We start from the raw sequence: 6072 nt of genomic DNA, 5'->3' as shown, positions 1-6072 counted from the left end.
CTCTAGCAGCAGCATTTTGGATGAGCTGCAGATGTTTAATGTTGTTTTTAGGCAATCCTGTTAAAAGACCATTACAGTAATCCAGCCTACTGGAGATGAATGTATGGATGAGTTTCTCTTGGTCTTTCTGGGAGACTAAACTTTTAATTCTGTTGATGTTTCTGAGCTGGTAAAAAGCTGTGTTAGTGACAGCTTTGATGTGGCTGCTGAAAGTCAGGTCTGAGTCTATCAACATTTCAAGGTTACAAACTTGGTCAGTAATTTCAAGAGCCCAAGTCTCCAGGTGTTTTCCAATATTGACCCTCTTCTCTTTGCTACCAAACAGAATAATATGGTAGCTTTGGCACTGTGTGCAGGTACCAAGTCCTGTTGGAAAATGAAATCTGCATCTCCACAAAGTTAGTCAGTGGCAGGAAGAGTGAAGTGCTCTAAAACTTCCTGGTAGACAGCTGCGTTGACCGTGGACCAACACCAGGAGGTGACATGGCACCCCAAACCATCACTGACTGTGGAAACTTTACACTCCACCTTAAGCAACGTGGATTCCGTGCCTCTCTTCCTCCAGACTCTGGGACCTTGATTTCCAAAGGTCATGCAAAATTTCCTTTCATTGGAGAACATAACTTTGGACCACTCAGCAGCAGTCCAGTCCTTTTTGTCTTTAGCTCAGGCAAAATGCTTCTGATGCTGTCTCTTGTTCAAGAGTGGCTTGACACAAGTAATGTGACAGCTGAAACCCATGTCTTGCATACGTCAGCACGTAGTGGTTCTTGAAGCTCTGACTCCAGCTGTAGTCTACTCTGTGAATCTCCCCAACATTTTTGAATGGGTTTTGTTTCACAATCCTCTCCAAGGTGCAGTTATCCCTATTGCTTGTATACTTTTTCTACCACATCTTTTCCTTTCCTTCACCTCTCTGTTAATGTGCTTGGACACAGAGCTCTGTGAACAGCCAGCCTCTTTAGGAATGACCTTTTGTGTCTTGCCCTCCTTGTGCAAGGTGTCAATGGCCATCTTTTGGACAACTGTCAGATCAGCAGTCTTTCCCATGATTGAACTGGAACTTTTTTTTTATAGGTGTTCTATAACACTTTTTAAGGGGATTGCTGCTCAATGGGTGTCCTGTGGCTTGTCAGAGCTGCCCCTGCTCCTCTGTCACCTGGTTTCTGGCCATCAACCACCGAGGTCCTTGTCTCGCTGGCACTTATTGACCCGGTCCCCGAGCCACCCTCTGAACAACCAGCTCCTGTCATTGTGCCCTCCAGAGATCCATCTTCAATCGTCACAGCCTACCGGTCGTCCTCCAGAGTTCCACCCCTGTCTGTCCGACCCCCTGACCTCGATCTTCTGTGGTCTTCTCTGGTTCTCCAGTGCCTTGTCGCTGGGAAACTGGTCCATGAGTGATGCCACCTGAAAGGTGCCATCTTTATGGGGGAAGTTTTACATTCTGTTTTGGTGGTACCTTATAAATGTACTTCCTGTTTTATTGTGGTGCTTCCTGTTTCTAGTCTTAGTGTAATTAGCTGAATGAGAAGCACCTGTGAAGCTGAGTCTATAAAGCAGGGCTACTCAATTCGGTCCTACGAGGTTCGCAATCCAGCAGGTTTTCCATGTATCCCTGCACCAACACACCTGAGTCAAATTAATGAGTCATTGTGTAGAACCTGATTCGCTGTTAGAGCCACCTAATTTGGTCACTGTGTTGGTGATTGTTTTTGTTTCTTTAAAGGATCTGATGTCAAATGTTTATATTCACTGCTCTCCCTTGGTAGATTATACAGTAAAATAGTAATACTTTTATTACCGACCAGAATGCTTAAAATCAGTTTGATGTAAATAATAACTCTCCCTCACTTTAAATACACGCTTATTCAATATATTAAAAGATGATTTCCTTTCATATGTGTTACGATTAAAGAATTTAAAATAATTTTTTTATGGAAGTTTCTGATGAGGAATTGTTGAACCCCAGTAAACCTGGAATCAACTTTTCCTCTCTGACAGTATGAAAAATACATGGTTACAGATTTAAATGTTTGGCAATCAATCAAACGCACCAAAACTAAGAAGTGTGGTGACTTGAAGACATTTGTTGATTGGATTTCCTGAATGTTTTACAGGGAATTGGATTTTCCATTCAGAGGCTGAAAAACAAACAAACAAAAAAAATGTTTATTTGATTTTTGTTTTAGAATGAAAACATTTCAAATAAAATATGAGGCATTTTCCTTTTATCTGTTAAAGTTAAATTTAAAAAAATGTAGAAATGGTTTGATTTTGGTTTTATAGTTTGCAGAATGGAAAATAAAATCACTTAAATACAAACACAAAAATAACCTGTTTCACTGTATTTTCAGACTTGAAGTGTGGGTTTATGTGGGTGAATCACAGAGAGGTTCTGCAGAGGGAGGGGCTTACAAAGTCAACGGTTTGACAGTTTCATTCAGAGCGGGCAGAAAGTTGAACTTTGTCCCTTGCACCAATATAGCAACCCTCCATAAAAATCCTGGGAGTCATTTTTGAAACTACCTCTTTATTTGACAAACTGCTGTGGTCGGAGCCAGTTTTTATCAGCTCAGAATTTTTGCAAAAGTCAAGCATTTTCTGTCCCTTTCTGATTTTGAAAAATTCATTCATGCTTTTTTTTTCATCTAGACTACTAGAACAACCTCTGTTCAGGTCTGGGCCAATCCCTCATGTGCCATTTAAAATGCAGCTGCCCTTATGTTAACTGACACTTGGAAGAGAGACCACATCACACCAATTTTACCTACATTGCGCTCGCTACCTGTTTAGTTTAGTTTTAGAGTTGAGTTTAAGGGTCAATTGTTTGTTTAAGTAATTTTTAACAGTCTGGTGCCTTCTTATCTCACCGACCTTTAAACCTCACACCATCTGCATCGCCAGACTCCATTTACTGGGGCATGTGCCCCAGTATAAATGAGCTGCGTCCCAGTATAAATGCTACGATTAGCTTTTGAAAATATATATTTATCATACATTAATTCAGATAATTCAGATGGGAGAATACATATATTTCAACTCAAATGTGTTGCAAGAGCGTTAACTCCAAATAGAGGATCCAGCTCAAGGGCACATTTTCTCTTTGCATGTCACCGGGCACGAGCACCAGGTGAACTAAACACATGTCATGCAGCTCTCCCGTGTATGGGGTGAGCGCACAGCGCACTTTGAGGTCTCGTAACGTGTCAAAAAAACAGTCAATTTTAGATTATTTTTATCACGTGACTCTGCAGATGGATATCAGGATATTTTTCACCTGAAGCAAAGACAGGGAAGCAGCAAGGAAAGATGAGAAAAAGGGAGGTAACACCGCGGTAAAATCAGTTTTAGGTTGGATATTCAACAGAAATTTGCACTTGAGGGATCAGCATCTTGTTTAGGGACCATAAATGGAAATGGAAATTCTCATAAAGGACATAAACAATATTTTCATACTAAAGAAAAGCGGACTTCTGACATAAAGAGAGAAATGACACGCATTTGTTGGTTTTCATACAGGGTCCCAAATGTTGTGAATTACTTCAAATTTTAATTGAGATTTTAATAATTTCTTGAGAGAAAAAAAAAATCCAATAGCTTCTAAATCAAGTGACCCAATTACTTCAAACCAACACTGAATTAAAGCAGATGACCATCCAAACAAGAAACAACTATATCTGACTTTCTTAAAGCTGAGTCACAGTCAAGTGATTAACCACTTTGTGGAATTGAAAAATAGGCAGTATGCTTTAATACTCAAACATAAACAAACTGTTCAGAATGAGTTGAACTATCACCCTGGAAATCAGGAACACGAAGCAAGGCTGGATCTCAACAACGCAAGAGCAGTTGACCATCTGGCAGAGAAGCAAAGACTTGAGAGGGTTTAAGTAGAGCAGAGCACAGGTGAGACAAGGGAGAAATCAGGAACTGCAGGTGGAGCCAGTGAGCCTAATCAATGAACTGGAAGCCCAGCAGAGCAGCCACCATGACAATTTATGCTTTTGCTGCCATGTTGAAAGTGTTCATGTTTGTTAAATATGTTCTTACACTCCTTAATATCTCAATTAGTATTTCCATAGGAATGTTGCAGGGGCACAGAGCAGTATGTGTGTGTATGGGAGACAGAGGATATGTGGTAGGGGGCCTGTGCCCCAGTAGAGCTTTATGCCTAGCAACGCCCCTGCCCCTCACCCTCCCTTGCTGAGGTCTGCTGACCAGTTAGTTATTGTTGTCCCAAGGTCCAGGCTGAAATTAAGAGGGGACAGAGCTTTTTCTGTTGTAGCCCTCAAATTCTGGAACAGCCACCCCATTAATATTAAGATATCACAGGCTGTGAACAAAATCTCATTTAAAGACTTATTCTTAATCTCTTGCTTTTAAACCAGACTAAACTTTGGCAATTTTTGCTGATTATTTGTTTCATGCTTGTGTTGTTATAGTCTTATATATATATATATATATATATATATATATATATATATATATATATATATATATTCAGTTTTATTATTTAGACCCCCAAAATTTGTATGTCTAATTTTAGATTTTTTAAAAATGTGCTCTTAAATAAAGACATTACACAAATGCCTCTAGAACCTTACTCAAATTATTTTGACATGACAAAATAAGGCCAATAATGTTTCTGTTGGAACTTCAGATGACATTTGCTTTGACCAGTTGCAATGAGATTCAAAAATCTAAATTATTGTTTTCCACTGAATACTCTTTAGACATCTGACAAGGCAGAAATACATGGCATTGAAGCCAGAATTTCTTTGTTTGCCTACCAGGATTATCCTAATTAGGTGAACAAGAAGATCTAAGTTGGCAGAACTCTTGTCAGAACTTGTAAATCTTAAGTCAACAACAGTAGGCAAAAGTTGAGAAAGCTCTTGCATCATGTTGCCTTGATATTTTACGGTTTCTCAACTTTTTCTTTTTTACAGTGTACATCTTTGCCTCCTTGAGGAAGGAAATTATTTGAAATGTTGCCATTTGTTCTAAGCTTCACTGCAATAGAGTGTAAAGCAGATATAAAAAGTTATTCCCAATGTTAATTTTCTAGGTACATAAATATACATGATAAATTAATTTTTTCTACATTTGTTTGATTTAGTTTGTTTTTTATTTTCAGTATACCCAGACCTAGAGTTGCTAGATTAGAAGATATTCAGCATTAACAGTTATGTGATTGCTTATTATATATGATTTATAATAATTTTCCTTTATTGAGGATTTTATTTAAGTGGTAAAAAGTCAAACAAAATTGTTATAAGAAACTAAGAAAACTTTGATTATGTTACATTGAATAAATGCAAATAAATCATAAAGCTTACTGGTTTAATGAGCTTAAAAATGTCAAGCTGAGATTTTTTCAGTTGTGGAAAGTATTTATCAAAACGGCCCAATGTGACAAATATATCACTATACAGATCTTTGACAATGAGCAGTGGTAGTCAATAAAACATTTATGAAATGTGATCTATGTGGTATGTTTGGTCCATTTTATATTCCATATAATTTTCCTCCAAGTAAAAGTGGGTCTGGCTTCTTGTGGGTTAAGCCAGCGTAGAGCTCCACAGCCACATCTGATGGAGTCAGAGCCACAAGATGTTTCCCTGATGAAAACAAACACAATAAATAATCTATTCAAAAATTAGAATAGGAAGTGTCGTCTAAACAAATAGGGTATGACACAAAATTAGGATTCTCTACTACAATAAATATCAATGGCCAAATGAATTAGTTTTAACAATATCCCAGTATTAAAAGTCCAGTGTACAGTATACCATCTTCATTTCTTTTGTCAGCTAATTTTTTTAAATAAGGACAGCAAACATACATAAGCCTTTCTGTCAATGGTAAGTTAATGGTTATTTCTGTGAAAGGATTTTTTTTAATCTTTAATCCACTATGTTCATTTCCAAAGTCTGTATTTGTCAAAGCTTTTATAAAATTCTATGTTAGTAAATTAGGCTTGACTTTGTACATTTCTGTATTTAATTTAATCTGTAGTCTATTGGAAAAGTCACATAGACCATACACTTTTTAAGTATATGCAAATGG

The sequence above is a fragment of the Melanotaenia boesemani genome, chromosome 5 (assembly GCF_017639745.1).
Source record: "Melanotaenia boesemani isolate fMelBoe1 chromosome 5, fMelBoe1.pri, whole genome shotgun sequence".
Lineage (NCBI taxonomy): Eukaryota > Metazoa > Chordata > Actinopteri > Atheriniformes > Melanotaeniidae > Melanotaenia > Melanotaenia boesemani.
The sequence above is the reverse complement of the archived record's forward strand: the minus strand, read 5'-3'. Positions refer to the sequence as shown.